This window comes from Podarcis melisellensis (assembly GCF_964234715.1).
Source record: "Podarcis melisellensis genome assembly, chromosome: 16".
Lineage (NCBI taxonomy): Eukaryota > Metazoa > Chordata > Lepidosauria > Squamata > Lacertidae > Podarcis > Podarcis melisellensis.
In genome coordinates, this window is record NC_138533.1 from 29761169 (window position 1) to 29780842 (window position 19674).

General features: G+C 45.9%; 2 long non-coding RNA genes across 3 annotated transcripts in view; one reads left to right on the top strand and one right to left on the bottom strand.

Annotated features, from left to right (window-relative positions):
* The window catches only part of LOC309359657, a 203140-nt gene that overhangs the window by 59142 nt on the left and 124324 nt on the right, over positions 1-19674 (top strand). The gene's annotated exons all lie outside the window — the stretch shown is intronic.
* Positions 3209-4549, bottom strand: LOC309359228. 2 transcript variants are annotated; one of them, XR_014163787.1, is made up of 2 exons: positions 4265-4549; positions 3209-3352 (listed from the first exon to the last, which is right to left on the bottom strand). It is a non-coding gene; the product is annotated as an uncharacterized lncRNA (long non-coding RNA). The 2 variants fall into 2 exon arrangements; XR_014163788.1 differs by having other exon boundaries at positions 4071-4549.

The following is a 19674-nucleotide window of genomic DNA, read 5'->3' on the forward strand; positions in this document are numbered from 1 at the left end:
CATTCTCTGGAGTGGCAGCCCATGTCCCGTGACAAGGGGGCTTGGGGGCATCTCTGCTAAGAGACTGCCTGCTGGCTATTGGCTTCCCCGCCCAACTCTCCAAATCCCTTACCAATGTGCCAACGTATCTGCAACATTTTTAAGATGCTCCAGAGGGCAGACGTTGATAAATGATGCTCCTGCTCAACCCCCTGCTAATTTTGGACTTGCAGTGTTTACAAACAGCTGTTATAACATCCCGAAGGTCTACAGGGGAAGGGGGTGGGTGGAAAAAAAGAATATTCTCCGTTAAAGAAAAAGAGAGTTCTTACCTGGAAGGAGTCCAGGAATGCCACAAAGCACAGCCAAGGATCTTCTCTTCCCTTCCTGCCTGCTCCAGACTGCTCCTTGCTCTGGTGCACTTTAATGGGGGATGTTAAGAATGTATCGTTTATAGCAGCTGCCGCGATCGCAGAAGGACTTCCCATCGCATCTTCCTTATGAATGCCAGCATCAGGTGGGCATCCATTCCTAGACGCCACGGCTGTGATGGTAGCAACGGCCCTTTATCAGCCGGATGCTATTTTGATATGTCCCCTAAGGCTGTCGGAGAGCGCTGGGTTTTTCCACCTACTGTTGAATTTTTAGACTCGGGTTCTTATCTGTGTCACCCTAAATAGCACCAGTGTAAATGAATGCCATGGTGCCATCTGAGCATGGAAACTGTAGCTGCACTGAGCTGCGTACAGCGTGCACATAATAATAATAATACTCCGGCAAACTGCACGAAGGCATTTTGAGTTGACCTCTGGGGCTTTGTCGGAATTATCCAGCAGGATGCAGGCAACCTCTACAATCTGCTTCAAGATGCCAACGTTTATTAATTAGATTTATTTCTTCCCCAAGAGGCTGAAGGTGGCGAATGCAATTCCTTATCACACCCCTTTGCATCTAGCACTATCTATGTTCATCTGCAGGAGCTCTCCAGAATTTCAGATTTATCACCCTAACTAGAGATAAAGGTAAAGGTAAAGGTACCCCTGCCCGTAGGGGCTAGTCTTGACAGACTCTGGGGTTGTGCGCCCATCTCACTTAAGAGGCCAGGGGCCAGCGCTGTCCGGAGACACTTCCGGGTCACATGGCCAGTGTGACATCGCTGCTCTGGCGAGCCAGAGCTGCACACGGAAACGCCGTTTACCTTCCCGCTGGTAAGCGGTCCCTATTTATCTACTTGCACCCGGAGGTGCTTTCGAACTGCTAGGTTGGCAGGCGCTGGGACCGAGCAGCAGGAGCGCACCCCGCAGCAGGGATTCGAACCACCGACCTTTCGATCAGCAAGTCCTAGGCGCTGAGGCTTTAACCCACAGCGCCACCTGTGTCCCTCTAACTAGAGATGCTGGGGATCAAACCGGCGATCTTCTGCACGCAAAACATATGCTCCACCACTGAGCCATGGTCCTTCCCAAGCCCTTGGCCACCTTGCAGGGTTAAGTAAGGTAAATAAAGTGGTGGCCTGCCCTCCCAAAACATTCAGATTTTTTTTTACCCACTATGATTTTTAAAAAAATATTCCTTTTGTCCATAACCACCCAATGAATCATTGGGGGCTTTTATTTTTAATGCCTGCCATAGCTCTAATCTCTTCCTGCATACCCAGCAGCGCTGGATAGAAAAAGAAAGCTTAAAGAGGTCTTTAATTAACACGAAAGGGACGGGTGCGTATCGCTCTGCCCCAGCTGCTAGATAGGACTTTGGAGTGGTGGGAAGGATCTGTACATACTGTTCCTGTTTCAGCTGGAGTTATGCAGACAGGAGCCTGCTAGTGCTTCTGAATCTACGCACAGATGCCTTCTGCTAGTTTGGAACAGCGGGCAGAGTGCCTTTTCCCTTCCATCTGGGGAGAAGCAGTAGGAAAGGCACCGCCTTGCGCCAGATCTGAGATGTTTTATTTTTCATTTCTTAATGAAATTTGAGACAGTTACGCGCAGCGCAAGGAAACTCAAAGCAGGCGCAGCTTGCGTTGTTATCAAAGCAGCGACCAGAAATGTTTGGAAGTTACATCTCACCACAAGGGTCTTTGCGAAATCGGAGGAAACAATTCACCACCTTGGTCATTAATATCAGCAGTGGAAGGGGCAACTAGGTAATGGAGAAAGGTTTCCACCTTTTAGCTTCTGTGTCATTATTAAAGGCACTCTTGCCCACCCGGAAATTCAAGCCTTTGAAATTCAAACCTGGGAAACCTGGAGACTTCAGGTAAGACCTGGAGGCCTGGCATCCCTAGATAGGACAGCTTGGGTTGGGAACCCAAGGCCTGGGGGCCAAATGTGGCCCACCGTTCCTCTCTTTCTGGCCCTCAGGACTCTCCTCAGGCCACATATCCCAGTGACCCAGCTTCACACCTTCCTTGTGTGTTTTTGCCTGGCTGAGATTTGTCATTGGACTCTGACCATGCTTGTTGTTTGCCCAGATGGAAAATAGTGAGATGAGTGTGCAGATGTGTCTATTATGCAGAAGTAAAACACACCATTGTTGCTCCGTCCATTTTCGCCTCTGGCCCTGCCTACCACTGACACGTTGTCCTGGAAAGTAGAAGAAGACACTGTGATCTTCGAGGTGGAATTTTTTTTCTCACCCCTGAAATAAACGATGCCTTTCAGAGGACAGTCCCTCCGAAAGCCCTTCAGATAGAAGTTTGTGATCCGAAAAGCAGGGTATATATGACCATTCCAGAATCATAAAATTGTCACGTTGGAAGGGACCCCCGAGGATCATCTAGTCCAACCCTCGGCAATGCAGGCATCTTTGGCGCAATGTGGGTACTCGAACCCACAACCATTAAGAGTCCAGTGCTCTATCAACTGAGCGAGCCCTGTGCGTTTTGAATTTTGAAATTTGAATTTTGGCACCTTTTAGAAATTAATCGCAATCTAACAGTGCTTTTTTCTGGGGGTACTCAAAATGTTAAAAGTGTGGCACTAACTGTAACAACTTCTGCATGAGTAGTTGCCCATTTTATTCTTAAAAACAAAACAAAAAGCACTGCTATCTAGATACTGTAAGAAAACTAATGGCCACCAGTACATTTTTAGCATTGGGTAGGTTTGCACAGTTGCCTACAAAAAAAGAGAGGAGTGAATGAACAATAAAAAGAGAGAGGTGCAGATACAGACAAACTGATCTTTGTTAAGAAATCTTTGGCGCTTTCAAAGGTGTGTGTGTGTGTGTGTGTGTGTGTAGAAAGTGTTTATTGCATTTCATTAGGAGAGACTAAGTTTTGCTTTTTTTCTTCCACGGCGGAGACTTGAGAGGCCACTTCAGTTAATCGAGGATACAGAACGGAGCCAAATCAGATGTTTTTCCTATCAAGGCCCTTTAAAAAACAAAAAATTAAGATGGCTGTTTAGAGTCTCCAATGGACCAAGGTTCATTAAGGCTGTTAACATCCCAGAGCCGCTGTCTTCTGACCCTCCTCTCGGTTTGGGTGGCCTGAACGAGACTCTCCCCAAGGGTTCATTACAGGTGGTAGGCAGACAGGCCTGGAGCCTAGGCCATACCACAGAGCCCTGAGAGAAATGTGTTTCCCTGACCAAAAAAGCACAATCTTATATTCTTAAAAACATTCCAGCCCTGTCTGGGTGTTCCTCTGCATGCATTCCTGTACGTGGGATTATTATTGTAGAGAATTTATAAAGTCATTCATTTCTCTGGAAGTGTACGGCGCGGGCTCTGCTTGAATGGACGGGCCTAGCGCGAAAACCCCGAGCCATGTGGGCCTATAAAAACACAACAGTAAATAAATCAGCAGGGAGAATTTACACTTTGTCCTTCTGATTGTTTTTACACTCCATGGCTCAGAAGCAGAGCCCAGAGTGTAAAATAAATAACCTTGTGGCAATGCTCCACTAGCCTGTTAGTAGCAGGGCGAGACCCAGATATATTTACAAGCTGTGCTCTCCAGGCAAAAGCCAGGCAGAGGCAGCACAGGAGGGCGATGTATTCGGTGGTTCATTATTTTGTCATACATCAGAGTTTTATTACATGGCTGTCATGGCCAATGCTTTCAGGCCAGAGCGACAGAAGAGTTATACATTTCTGGAGCAGGAAATTCAGGCGCTGCCATCTTTTCTTCACCTCCCTCCTTCCACAGTTTTGCTCTCCTGCCCTGAACTCTGGCATGGCGGTGTTCAGTATGGCCATTCCAAGACTGCCATATTTGCAGTCCCTAAAATATCAGATCAGGAATTTCAAGAAGGCTGCCCATGTTTTGTGGAACAGCCCTTACTTGTTTCCGGAAACAACTGAAGGCATTTCTTCTTTCGACAAGCTTTCCGACGGGATGAAAGCATCCTGATTGTTTATCCTGTATTCCTTTTAGATCTATCTTTAGTTGGGTTTTGTACTATTTCAAAACTATTTTTAGATGGTTTCATGGCATGCTTGCAAAATTGCCTTGAGACTCAGCGCGTAAGGCAATTCATAAATTGGTAAAACAACAATGGTGCTGTTACAGAGTTTAGTGCCAGGAATGCTGCATCACCAAAATGGATGTTTGCGTGGGATAGGAGAGCATAAGACCTGGGTGGAATGTACACACAAATTTAAAAAAACGCTGTGAAAATGCTTTTTAAAAAATAAAAAACCTTTTGAAAATTACATTGAATTTGCCATAGCTCACTGTCGCCATCTAGTGTCACATTTGTATGTTGCACTTTGCAACACATTTTAAAGCTGAGTCCCTGGACTCTGAATCCAGACCTCAGCAACACCCCTCTTCAGGCCACAGCCCTCACTAGCCCTCCTTCACCCCCTCCTGAAGTGCTAGCTGGATAGAGTTATGTGCATGTAGAGAGCTCTCACTTTACATGGCTCTAATGTGTGTATTTCTTGCATTTATATCTCACCTTCTTCTCCAAGGAGCCCAAGATGGCATAAATGGTTTTCCTACTCCACAATGACCCTATGAAGTAGGTTAAGCTAAGAGTGAGTGAATTGCCCAAGGTCTCCTAGTGAGTTTCATGGCCAAGTGGCGATTTGAACCTTGGTCTCCCAGGTCCAACGCTCTAGCCAAGACACTACACACCTAGCATTAAACAGTGGAAGCTACAACTATTACACTGCCCCCCAATTCATGGCCTACCAATGGGGCTGTGAAAGTGGAAGGGGCATTTTTTGCTCATTGCTATGTCCTGGAAACCTCAGAGTTGGCATACCTGTCAGTGTATGCCACTTAAAAGCTTGCACAACCCACTTTATTTGGTCTACCTGGCAAGTTCTTCTTGAGAGACCCATGAGCCACTGCTTGGCAGGATGTACAAACATCTTGTACATGGTGCCACCCGAAAAATAATCCTTCGGTGGCACAAGAAAGGATTCTGTTGAGTATTCTGGAAACAAGTTCCTTCTAGCAACTTGATTTCTATTTGAGCTGCTAAGAAGTTCTTCTTGAAGAGGAGGTGAGGGGAAAACAGCACACACAGTGGTACCTCCAGAGGAAAGTCTTTCTTGCATTCTGAAGAACTAATGAAGACAATGTCGTGTTATAGACAGATGTCTCTCATCGGCTTCACTCAGAAGCGAGAAGGAAATTCTGATGTTCTCCATCATCACGGCACCAGATCTTTGGGTAGCAACATGTTTATTTAACAAGCTCCCTTCCTAGACTAGACCTTGCCCTCCACTAGAAGTTTTTTTTTTTAAGCCTTCTTTGCAAGCTTTGATGTTAATTTAGAGTCAGAATTGGTTCAGAACAAGGGGAATGAATGGGCGTCTCCACACAACAGCTTACTGTGGACTTATTGTGCCCATTCTTACATATTTTGCACAGTATCCATGTGACATCATCAAAATGGCTGCCAGTTAGTTACCAATCAGGGTTCAAAGTACTGGTATTGGAGTACAAAGCCCTATGCAACTTGGGCTCTCGGTACTTTAAAGATTATTTCACACCGTATAAACCCAACCAATCACTACATTCTGCAGGATGCAAGAATTTAAGAGGAGCCCTACTGGATCAGGCCAATAGCCCATCTAGCCCAAAATCCTGTTCTCAAAGTAGCCAACCAAATGCCTGTGAGAAACTCAAAAGCAGGATTCAGGCACAAGAGCCCTCTCCCCTCCTGTACTTTCCAGCAACTGGTATTCAGAAAAATTGCTGCCCTCAATCATGGAGGCAAAGCATCACCATCAATGGCCCTGTCCTCCAAGCATTTATCTAACCCTCTTTAAAAGCTAAGTAGGCTGGTGGCTGTCACTGCCTCCAGTGGGAGTGAGTTCCATAGTTTAACTATGTGCTGCATGTAGTTTCATTTATCCGTCCTGAATCTTCCAAAATTCAACTTCATTGGATATCCATGAGTTCCAGTGTTATGAGAGACAGACAGAGAGAGAGAGAGAGAGAGAGGGGGGGAGGGAGGGAGGGAGAAGAAGAGGAGGAGGAGGAGTTTGGATTTGATATCCCACTTTATCACTACCCACAGGAGTCTCAAAGCGGCTAACATTCTCCTTTCCTTTCCTCCCCCACATCAAACACTCTGTGAGGTGAGTGAGGCTGAGAGACTTCAGAGAAGTGTGACTGGCCCAAGGTCACCCAGCGGCTGCACGTGGAGGAGCGGGGAATCGAACCCGGTTCACCAGATTACGAGTCTACAGCTCTTAACCACTACAGTGGTACCTCTGGATTCAAACGGGATCCAATTCGGAGCCCAGTTCGCATCCTGAAGCGAACGCAACCCGCGTCTGCGCATGTGCGGGTCGTGATTCGCCGCTTCTGCGCATGTGTGTGACGTCATTTTGAGCGTCTGCGCATGTGCGAGCGACGAAACCTGGAAGTAACGCGTTCCGTTACTTCCGGGTTGCCATGGAAACGCTCAACCTGAAGCGTATTTAACCTGAGGTATGACTGTACACCACAGAGGGAGAGGGAGAGAGAAACTTCGCTCTATTTTCTCCATGCCATGCGTATTTTTATAAACCTTTCTCATGTCACCTCTCACTCAACTTTTCTCTAAACTAAGAGGTCCCAGATGCTGCAACCCTTTTTCCAACTCTGCAATATTCTTTTGGAGGTGAGGAAGCCAGAATTGTACACAGTATTCCAAATGTAATTGCACCATGGATTTGTATCACAGTATAGGGCGCCCTGCAAATGCCATCCTGTCAGGAGGCCCATTGTGCGTGATGTCCGAACTGGGCCTTTAGTGTGGTGGCATCTATACCCTTTGGAACTCCCTCCCGTTGCATATAAGAAAGTCGCCTTCTCTGTCTTTTCTTTTGCTCCTTTTAAAGGTGTTCTTCTTTCAACAACCTTCTAAAAACTTTATCCCACTTGATTCTGTTGTTCTTTCTTTCAGACTGTTTTTATATTTATAATAGTTTGCTTTTATATATATATATATATATATATATATATATATATTTAAAGCTTTTTAAATTTATGTAACTGTTTTATAGATCTCTTTACTATATCGTAAATAATTTTGGGATATCTCACAGGAAGCAAGTCGTGAATGAAATAAATAAATAATCAACATACTAGCCCATACTTTTTCTTCATTTAATCCAGATTTTCCTTACCACAGAAAATCTAATAAATTAGGGGGGAACCTGATATACATCTGTGGTGACTGCTGGCATGGAAGCCCCTTAGTACATTTTTGGGGAGTGGGCAGTTTGACATGTGCATGGTAATGTTGCAGTGGGTAGCCTCTGGTGTAGTTGTTTGGGGTTTGGGGATAACTGGATCCAATTACCTATGGAAACACATTTAGTATGCAGAGGAAGCAGTGCTTGATGAGTGACTGTTGGGTAAAGAGTAGGCTTTACAATTTGCAATCACACACAGAGAGGGATGTGTAATCCGTCAGTGGGCGTTTCTTGAACTTCTTCCAGCAAAGAAGTTCTTTGACGCCAAGTCTACGCCTGCTTTCCCTGCGCGGAAGTCTTCTGCGCAGGGTTGGTGTGGGTAGCGGAGGACCTGTGCTCTCCCCGCTGGTCTCCGGCGAGGAGTCCTGGAGCCCCCTCTCCGATTCCCCCATCCGCCCTCCTTTATCCCTGGTGTTACGCTGATTTCCTTCCCCAGCCGATGAGTTCCCTCTCTCCCTGCTTGGCCCTTCTCCGGCATCGCTTGGGAGCCCTGCCTCCACTTCTGGCTCCGATGTCAGTTCCCTGACAAGATGCTTTCAGAATAAGAAAAACAGCAAACTGGTTTGTTGTAGGAAATACACAACTTGGATTGAAAAGTTTCTTGTTCTAGATTAACTAACTAGTCTAGAACAAGGCAGCCATGCTTGCTCCATCATTCTCTCAGAGGAAAGCTCCAAGGCGACATCGCATCTTGAGGTCCGAGAGAGAAGTGTGAGGAGCAGGAACTTGTAGAACAGGATGCAACTTAAGAACATCAGTCTAAACTTCAAGGGAGATAGAGGTCAGCTGAGACCTTAAAGGTATAGCCTGGGAATGTGGATGTCTCTCACTCTATATATGTTAACCCCATGCATACTCCTCTTCTGCAAGCTCAGACCCTCCAAGTGTCCCTATTTTCCAGGGACAGTACCAGATTTATAGAAGCTGTCCCGGTTTTTCATATGATCTCAGAATGTCTTGCTTTTCTTTAGGACGTCCCTGTTTTCATAAGAGAAACGCTGGAAGGTATGATAGTAACATTAAATAAGTTGGAGTTCTTGTTATTAAATATACCAAGAAAAAAACACACCAAGAACTCAGGCCAATGTAAGTTTCAATAGTGGGAGTGGTCCCTACTCGCAAATCGATAGTCAATTGTAACAAAAACTAATCCATTCAAAAGTATGTATTCCGACAAAGATTACAAACTCAAATAGAGATTACGAACTCAAATGCACAGAAAGGCTCAAGATACACGTTGATCTACCCACATGTAGTTGTTATCTCTGAGAAACGTAGAAAATAACAGGATATATTTATCCAAAAGTCTTCAAACTTACACAACCCTTTAAAAATTAGCTGATGAAGGTGAATACATCGAAACAGAGCTCTGTCCTGGTTTCTGATCCATAATTGACTTATGACTTCTGCTCAATGATTGAAACTAAGATCTTCACGTCAAATCTGACTATGGACTAACATGAACTTATCTCTACTCATAAACTCTTATCTCTAATTCTGTAATGAATTATTGTGTTATACATATCTTTATGAGTTTGTAATCTCTATTTGAGTTTGTAATCTTTGTCAGAATACATACTTTCAAATGGATTAGTTTTTGTTACAATTGACTATTGATTTGCGAGTAGGGACCACTTCCACTATTGAAATTTACATTGGCCTGAGTTCTTGGTATGCTTTTTTCTTGGAAGGTATGATAGGACGTCACTATTTTCATTGGAGAAATGTTGCAGGTATGGAAAAGGATGGAACTCAGTTCCAGCACTTCTCAGGTGAGCGCCATTGCTATTCTAAGAGAGGTAAAGGTAAAGGACCCCTCAACGGTTAAGTCCAATCAAATTTGACCACGGGGTGTGGAGGTTATCTCCGCTTTCAGGCCAAAGGAGCTGGCATTTGTCCTCAGACACCTTTTCTGGGTCATGTGGCCAGCATGACCAAACCGCTTCTGGCGCAACAGGACACCGTGACAAGTTCCAGAGTGCATGGAAACGCCATTTACCTTCCTGCTGCAGCGGTAGCTATTTACCTACTCTCACTGGTGTGCTTTCGAACTGCTAGGTTGGAAGGAACTGGGACAAAGCGACGGGAGCTCACCCTGTCACGCGGATTCGAACTGCAGACCTTACAAGGTGTTCATGGTGAGTTCTGGCACCTCTTTTTCTTGAAACATAACACTGGACGTCCCTATTTTCATCGGAGGAATGTTGGTGGGTACGCAAGCTGAGTTGCACGTAAACTTCCAAAAAGAGAGAACATTTTCAGCCTGAGCGCTGCATTTCCTCCTGAGCAAACATTTAGTAGCCGTATGCCAGTGCTGGGCAGGGTCAGAGGCAAAGTGAGCACAGCAGCGAGTATAATTTTAACATTTGTACAGTACGCTAGCTTCTACACACACACACACACACACACACACACACCCCTCCTCCATCCAGGGAAGCAACAGGCATTATCAGAATTCAGGGAGATATCCCAGGACCATGCAGAGCTGGTCTGAGGCCTGAGGCGGGAGTCTTGTTAGAATAAAGTTATAAACTCAAAGAAGCAGCCGGACCCTGGTGGGACTCCCCCTCCCAGCCTGCTTAGCTGTCCGAGGCAGGGGTCAGCAAACTTTTTCAGCAGGGGGCCGGTCCACTGTCCCTCAGACCTTGTGGGGGGCCAGACTATATTTTGAAGGGGGGGAAATGAATGAATTCCTATGCCCCACAAATAACCCAGAGGTGCATTTGAAATAAAAGCACACGTTCGACTCATGTAAAAACACCAGGCAGGCCCCACAAATAACCCAGGGATGCATTTTAAATAAAAGGACACATTCTACTCATGTAAAAACATGCTGATTCCCGGACTGCCCGCGGGCCAGATTTAGAAGGCGATTGGGCTGGATCCGGCCCCCAGGCCTTAGTTTGCCTACCCCTGGGTGTGAAGGAATGCTAGAGTTTGTGGTAGGGTGACCTAGAGAGAGGTCTGGAGAAGCCGTCCGAGTCAGCAGCCATCCCTACAGCTTTTGGGAGCTCATTCCAAAATTCACAAGGCATCTGAAGCAACTGCTTAATGATGTTTCATAACAGGGTTTCGGTTCTGTGACTCACCCCAGAATCAAAACCAAGGCAACCCCCAACGTTCAGAATGGGAAGGCTTTGATTATCAGGACATCGGAGCCACATCCTAACCGCCAACCAAGATGCTCAGTAATCATGTTTTTAAAAGCCACACATGTTTTCTTTGGAAGAAAGAGTCTCTCTTGAATTCTCTGGTTGTTCTGGAGGTTATTTTAGCTTTATCTGTTTGGCTGCATTAGAGCCCAGATTCCAGCTACTTGGTTTAAAACTGGATATTCCCTGAGCTGTTGCACTCCTGAGTATTTTGGATTCGGTCGTCCGCATAAGTAACAAAAATAAATATACAGCGAGGAGCTGCAATTTTAACAGTACACCAATCTAGATGTTAGGATCCAAACTTTCTCCTTTTTTTTTATGTATGACTAGCACATGTATGGGGGGGGGGGAGGAACCCAGGGTTTATGTTGTATAACAGCCGAGCTTGTAATTTCAAGAGAACCACAAAAAGTGTAGGCTAAAGAAAGAAAAATAGACAATTCAAGTCCAATTATGTGATAAAAGCCAATAGGTCTGCCTTGGCTACAAAAATTGTGATGATTCCCTAAAGTCTAAAATTAATCTTATACAGAATCATGAAGGTTCTTTTTTTGTTTTGTTTTTAAGAAAGAAAGAAAGAAAGAAAGAAAGAAAGAAAGAAAGAAAGAAAGAAAGAAAGAAAGAAAGAAATTCTGCTCTATGATTTTGATGATTATGTTAAATTAGTGGGCAGTTGGCTGTTGGATCAATCCACAAGGCAAGCCCAACCAACTATATTAACAGTTCAGTTCTTGCATCTTTGAAGTATTTTTAAAATTGAAATTTATATCCCATCTTCTTCTCCAAGGATCTCAAAGTGGCCTACATGGTTCTGCCCAAGGCTTTTTCTCAGTCAGAACTCACTGGAGCTCAGTTCTGACACTTCTCTCTCTCTCTCTCTCTCTGAACTATCAATTCTTTATTGATTAAAAGATTTGCATGTCTATACAAACATTATGCATTATCTCTTAACAGGTAAAAAAATGAAGAAAAAAATTATATAAAATAGAAAGTTTATAAAGAAAAATAAATAAATAATGAAGTAACAAAGATAAGAAACAAATAAATCATTTTTTTTAAAAAAGAGACAAAGTTATTTACATAGTAAAAGTACTCAGCAGTGCAATCCTTCCCATCCTTCTCATTATACTGTTTGCTATAACATTCTTTTTTTCACAGGTTTACATTGCATAATATCATTTCTTTCTGCTTTGTATACATTCCTTTGATCTTTACAAATACCCCTCAGTTTCTGCTAATATGGAGTAATTTGTACAATAAAGTTTTACATAATTCTTAATATCGAAACAAAAAACAACTAGAGAATGGATAATATATAGTTCTGACACTTCTCAGGTAGGCGCCATGGCCATTATAAGGGAACAAGGGAGGTGTTCCTGGTGAGTTCCAGCACCTCTTTTTCTAGAAAAATAACACTGGTTCTGCCCCCTTTTCATTTCCTCCCCAGAAATAATCCTGTGAGCATCCTAATCTAAGAGATGGTACTTCATTATTGACAAGCCAAGCATTATAATGAGCAAATGTGAGTCTTCTGGGATAGCTCAGTTGGTAGAGCACGAGACTCTTAATCTGAAGGTTGTGGGTTTGAGCCCCAAACTGGGTAAAATATTTCTGTACTAGATGAGCTTCGTGGTCCCTTATGAATCTACATTTCTAAGATTCTCAGTTTCCGACACTGCCATTGGTTCCAAACCTTGATTTCAAACAGGTGGCATGTTGTCCCTGACTCCCCACGACACAACGTTGAAAATACAGCTTCTATCTTTAAAACGAAACAAAAAACCCAAACTTAAATCTTTGAGGTTGCTGCCTCACCTCCCCGAGCTGTTAGTCAATGGGGAGCCGAACGTCCAATGGGGCTTCCACAGCTTCTGATTGGCTGCAGGAGCTTCCTGCAGCCAGTCAGAAACTGTGATTTGGTTTTCAAACGTTTTGGAAGTCGAACGGACTTCCGGAATGGATTCCGTTCGACTTCCAAAGTACAACTGTATATATAACAACCAATCATATTATTAAAACAGTAAAGGTATAAGAACACGGGGCTGGTTCACAAGTGACATTAAACCCTGGTTTGTGCTACAGGCGTCATCTAGGAGCCTGGGGGAAGTCTTTGCTCACATGCACTCCTCTCCTCCTGGTGTAGGAGGTTCTGTGGAGTTTCCTTGCAGTTTCCCTCCTAATCCTGGCTTGTCATTTATGTACAAACAGAGCTTGGTGGTTTGAAACGCGCTCTGGTTAGCTAAACAAGCCAGCTTCGTAATCTGTGGCTTGGAGCTCTGGATTTGTTTAGAAACCGACGGGAATTTGTTTTAAGCCACGATCTCTTGTTTGTATGGAACAAGCTGGGATTCAGGGAAATGGAAAGTCAAATAGTTAAAACAGTGGAATTTGCTCCCACAAGAGGCACCACCAACTAGGATGGCTTTAAAAGAGGGTGAGCCAAATTCATGGTAAAGGTAAAGGTAAAGGGACCCCTGACCATTAGGTCCAGTCGTTGCAGTGCTTATCTCACTTTACTGGCTGAGGGAGCCGGTGTACAGCTTCCGGGTCATGTGGCCAGCATGACTAAGCCACTTCTGGCAAACCAGAGCAGCGCACGGAAACACCGTTTACCTTCCCGCCGGAGCGGTACCTACCGTATTTTTCACACCATAGGGCGCACTTTTCCCCTTCTAAAAAGCAAGGGAAAATGTGTGTGTGTCCTATAGAGCGAATGCAGGGGGGAGGCAGGCGGGAAAAGCCCCCAAGAGCTGCACACAAGCTCCGTGCACTCTTGCGGGCTTTTCCACAGGAGGGAGAAGGGACTGACTGGCCGCATCAGTCCCTTCTCCCACCTCCCAGAAAAGCCAGGAGAAGCCACGATCTCTTTAAAGGAGTTGCACGGCTTCTGCCAGTTTTGCGGGAGGTGGGTGAATCCCCCCACCTCCCAGTAAAGCCAGGAAAGCCCTGCGCAGCGTCTCCAGCAAGGAGAGGCTGCACGGGGCTATGGATTCTTTAGCCCCACGCAGCCTCTCCCAGGGCTAAAGGGGAAGCCAAAACAGTGAGCGGGATCCATCCCACTCGCTGCTTTGGCTTGCTCCATAGCTGCGCGCAACCCCTCTGGCAAGAAGAGGCTGCACGGGGCTAAAGGGGAAGCCAAAACAGCGAGCGGGATCCATCCTGCTCACTGCTTTGGCTTGTGCCATAGCCGCGCGCAACCCCTCCGGCAGGGAGAGGTTGTGCGCAGCCTGTACGCTGCTCTTTGGGGCTGGGAAACATTTTTTTCTTCTTGATTTCCCCCCCTAAAAACTGGGTGCACCCTATGGTCTGGTGCGCCCTATGGTGCGAAAAATACGGTATTTATCTACTTGCACTTTGACGTGCTTTCGAACTGCCAGGTTGGCAGGAGCAGGGACTGAGCAACAGGAGCTCACCCCATCGCAGGAATTTGAACCGCCAACCTTCTGATCGGCAAGCCCTAGGCTCTGTGGTTTAACCCACAGCGCCACCCACGTGTAGCCTCTGTACACCTTTTAAATTTTAAATTTGTGTATGAATAGCAAAACTTTCTAAATAACCCCCTCTCACCAAACATATTTTTAAAATTGTTTTTGTTATATGTTTATATCTTTTTAAGGTGAAAAAAAAACCTTACAAAAAAAGAAAAAAGAATGGAACTATGGTTCAGAGACACCTTCCCGCCAGAGTGGTACCTATTTATCTACTTGCACTTTGACGTGCTTTCAAACTGCTAGGTTGGCAGGAGCAGGGACTGAGCAACGGGAGCTCACCCCGTCGTGGGGATTCGAACCGCCGACCTTCTGATCGGCAAGCCCTAGGCCCTGTGGTTTAACCCACAGCACCACCTGCGTCCCTCAGATTCATGGAGGGGAAGCCTATTGATGGTTAAGCCGCTTCTGCCTAAGGAGGAGGTGGGATTGCAGGCTTCACAGCCCCTCCATATGCGTGTCGGGTGGAGGCCAGCCCCACACGATTGGGGGGGATTCCCGGTCGTGTCACCCCCTGGCTGGCTGGCTCGGGGGCATGGCCTACCCTATATAGGGCAGGACGTGGCCGGGGATCTCCCTCTTTGCCGCCCGCCAGCTGTTCTTGCTTTTCCTGCCCTTTTAGGTTTCCGCTCCTTGACCTTGCTATGGACCTTGGTTGGTCGCCGTTGAGAGGCCTGGCAGGAATTTTTCCACTTGGCAAATTGGCACCAGCCACTTGGTTTTCACCTACCTCGTAGCAAATCGTCACAACTTTTGGGGTATTGGCAGTTAGGCATTGGTATAGTTCTGTAGATGGAAGAGGGGAGGTAGCGCCATCACCTGCCCCACATATTGAAGGGTAGTTTGTTAAAAGATTCTGGGGGTCATGGCCCTGTCCGAAGCCTAGGGAGATTAGGGCCTAAGGCACGGCCCCTAGCGGTGACCCCGGGGGAGTTCCTAGTTGATGTGCATCAGCAGGACTCCCCCTACTGTTGGTTAACCCTTCCCTGACTTCAAGCAGATGGGCGGGAGTCAGATATAGTTGGTTAGGACCAATGCCTAAGGCAATACAGCTCATCGCCTGTAACCAATAAAGTTGTGGCCTTTTTTAACCTTAATAATTGTGTCATGTGTCATTATTTCCACCTGGGGGGGTCGGGAACTGCCACACAACTTGCTATGATGCTCTACCTTAACTGTGGAGGCTGTGGGCTTCTGAATACCAGCTTTGGAAACCCCATGAGGGGAGAGTGCTCTTGTGCTTGGGTCCACAAACATCTGGCTGGTCATTGCGAGAACAGGAAGGTGGATTAGATAGGCCACTGGCTTGATCCAGCAAGGCTTTCTCAACCTTGGCGCTCCAGACGTTTTTGGCCTACAACTCCCATGATCCCTAGCTAGCAGGACTAGTGGTCAGGGATGATGGGAATTGTAGTCTCAAAACATCTGGAAGGCCGAGGTTGAGGAAGCTTGCCCTACATTCTTATTTCGTGGGCCATCTTTCTTCAAGACCTGTGGAAGGAAGAGATGACGGCACACATTTCAATAGAGACAAGATGCATCATGGGAAGAATCTTTCTGCAGGGCTGGGCCAGTGACATGAAAACTCAAAGCGGGGCAGGGGAGGGGCAATCAATGATGCTCCTACAGATGATCTCAGTGAGTGAGCTGGGATAGGAAGGTTCAGGTGGTCCCTAGGGTATCCTTCACTTATTTCAAAACAGGGGCCTCCGTTTGGAGGTCACTTTCTTTTTGGGGGTTCTGGATTGTTACCCCAGAGCTATACCGTGATAGCACCTACGTACATTGGCTCCCAGTACGTTTCCGAGCACAATTCAAAGTATTGGTGCTGACCTTTAAAGCCCTAATCGGCCTCAGGCCAATATGCCTGAAGGAGTGTCTCCACCTCCACTATTCAGCCCGGACACTGAGGTCCAACTCCGAGGACCTTCTGGCGGTTCCCTCACTGCGAGAAATGAGGTTACAGGGAACCAGGCAGAGGGCCTTCTTGGTAGTGGTGTCCACCCTGTGGAACGCCCTCCCATCAGATGTCAAGGAAATAGCTATCTGACTTTTAGAAGACATCTGAAGGCAGCCCTGTTTAGGGAGGTTTTAAATGTTTGATGTTTTATCGCTTCTTCTTCTTCTTCTTTTGGGAGCCGCCCAGAGTGGCTGGGGAAACCCAGCCGGATGGGTGGGGTATAAATAAACAAATTATTATTATTAAATAAGAGATAGCAGCAACAGCAGCAGCAGCAGCAACACAATAATAGAGGGAGTGGCTTCCTAATGACAAAGACCAGGAATGGCAGGGCCATGTAGGACCTGCAACAAAATGTTGCAGTGTGTTGTGCTCCTTTTTCAATAACTTAAGCCACTCTATCCCATGCCCCCAACCCCAGTTTTTTTTCCTCCCCACCACTGAGCATGCTCAGCTTTCATTTACCGGTTGTATGGGGGGTGAGGATGTTATGGCTTTAGCCCTCCCCCATTTTTGTACAGACCTCAGAACTTCCCCAAGTCTGCTGGTACTCTTATGTGTGATTGGAGCCATTTGCCTACATAAGGATTGGCACACACACAGCCTGAACCTCAGATAACAGTAAGGATTACTTCCCCGGTAAGAAAGGGGACTTGCAGCGCCTGTGTGCTCCATTTGCTTTAATCAGGCCATGTAGCACTCTGGGAATGGTGAGGCACTCCCAGGGCACCAGTTATTTATCTTTTTGCCTCCTGTAACCCCTTCCTGTGTTTCAGACAGATACGTTTACAAGGACAGTGCACCCTTAAATAGATGGCTTTCTGGGAATCACATGGAGGACCATACAAGTGGAATTGTTTCCTAGAGTGAACTAATCATAGCAGGTCTGCAAAAATAGCTTCATCTTGTCGATAACTGACTGCCACCGCAGTCCCCGATAATTGGGCAACAATTTTTTACTTTTTGAATGTTGTCTAGATTTCTACAACTGATTTAGGGTATTTTTGCACTGCTGAATTAGGAAATGGCATCCGTTTCTCTCCATCAGGTCAGGTTTACTGTAAACTGAATGGTGGGCATTGATAAAGGTAAGTACATGTAAATTGCATGTTGCTTCACCAAGCACAAGAGTCCTCTCCCCTCATGCAGTTTCCAGCAACGGAAATCCAGAAGCATTACTGCCTCCAGCTTTAGCTAATGGGGCCTCCTTCTGCTGCTGCGCCGCTGGAGCCCGATTTCTGTTATTATCCTGAAGCAAAGTTCTTAACCTAAAGCACTATTTCTGGGTTAGCGGAGTCTGTAATCTGAAGCGTATGTAACCTGAAGTTTATGTAACCTGAGGTACCACTGTAATCATTTTTTAAGACCATCTAGGTTTGAAGCCATCCCTGCTTCCTGTGGGGAGTCCCATAGGCCGCTTTGCTCTGCGTGAATAAGTACTTTCTTTTCATCTCTCCTGTTGCATTTCCCTTGAAGTTAATTGGATGGAATAATGCGATGTAATTTACGCAATTAATTATGTAAGTTACGTAATTTTGCCACAGCAGGCCAGCGAAACAAATAGCACAGTTTGTGGTGGAAGATGAACAGCAGCAGAAGGCAAACAGTACTGGATGCGATGGAATGGAAAACGAAGCCTTCTTACATCCCTACTCAATATGCTGTCCTCAGGATTCCTCCATGGAGATAGGCAGGTGTCCTTAAACCGTTGCTACCCTTCTAAAAGGGGATGCGGGTGGCGCTGTGGGTTAAACCACAGAGCCTAAGGCTTGCCAATCAGAAGGTTGGCGGTTCGAATCCCTGCAACGGGGTGAGCTCCCGTTGCTCAGTCCCTGCTCCTGCCAACCTAGCAGTTCAAAAGCATGTCAAAGTGCAAGTAGATAAATAGGTACCGCTCCGGCGGGAATGTAAACGGCGTTTTCGTGCGCTGTTCTGGTTCGCCAGAAGCGGCTTAGTCATGCTGGCCACATGACCCGGAAGCTGTACACCGGCTCCCTCGGCCAATAAAGTGAGATGAGCGCCGTAACCCCAGAGTCGGTCACGACTGGACCTAATGGTCAGGGGTCCCTTTACCTTTACCTTTACCCCCTCTAAAAAGATTAATAAAATAAAATCCTCTCCCTTTAGAAACCAAGAGGTGACCACCTTCTTGTTTCAAATAAGCTACTGAGCTGCAGTTGGACAGTAGTGACCTTTGATCGCTGCTGAGCTAAGATGGATTTGGAATTCGAACTCGAAACCCAGAGGTGGAAGGCATTGTATCCCGTTACAATTCCCGAAGGGCAATTATATCCCTTGTCAAGGTCTGAGGAGGTGGTAGGTGGGCTGCTCCTTCGCTGTGTTATTGTAAGCTGAAATGTGTGTCTCTTCTCTCCCCCCTCCCATCCAATTTGCATTAGTCCCTTCAGAAGAACATTTTACTTCCTCGGTGTTTTGAATGTGGCTTCTACTATAGAAATTCTTGCTCTTAATAAATGGCTGTAATTTCATCAGAGATAATAACCTCGGACTGTTGTCCTGTCACTCAGGGGAAGAAGAGAACTGCCGCGAAAGCAAATGGGCTTTTGAGTCATTTGGGAGACTTTGAGTTGAGTTTCAACAGAAAATTCTATATGTGTTTGCAAAAAACCAAGTCCTGTGGCATCTTTCACACTAATGGGTTGGTCTGAAAAAATATGCATTGCATATGAACATCTAGGCCAATTATATTCTTATGGGAAGCACGTAGGTAATAATAATAATAATAATAATAATAATAATAATAATAATAGTTAAAGCTATGATTTTCCCAGTAGTGATGTATGGAAGTGAGAGCTGGACCATAAAGAAGGCTGATCGCCAAAGAATTGATGCTTTTGAATTATGGTGCTGGAGGAGAATCTTGAGAGACCCATGGACTGCAAGAAGATCAAACCTCTCCATTCTGAAGGAAATCAGCCCTGAGCGCTCACTGGAAGGACAGATTCTGAAGCTGAGGCTCCACTACTTTGGCCACCCCATGAGAAAAGAAGACTCCCTGGAAAAGACCCTGATGTTGGGAAAGATGGAGGGCACAAGGAGAGGGGACGACAGAGGACGAGATGGTTGGACAGTGTTCTCGAAGCTACCAGCATGAGTTTGACCAAGCTGCGGGAGGCAGTGGAAGACAGGAGTGCCTGGCGTGCTCTGGTCCATGGGGTCATGAAGAGTCGGACACGACTAAACAACTAAACAACAACAACAACAAGGGGAGAGCTCTGATTTCAATTGGGGCACTGGGTGTTTGACCTTCCCCTCCTTGATTTTTATATATTAGTCCTCTGGTGAGAAGATACATAGCCATGATATGGACATCTATAGGTTATGTCCAGTGTTAGTCATACACAGAGTAGGAGGCCTAATAAGCTTAATGAGTGCCTGGAGGCGGTTGGAGGTTGGATGGCGGCTAACAGATTGAGGTTGAATCCTG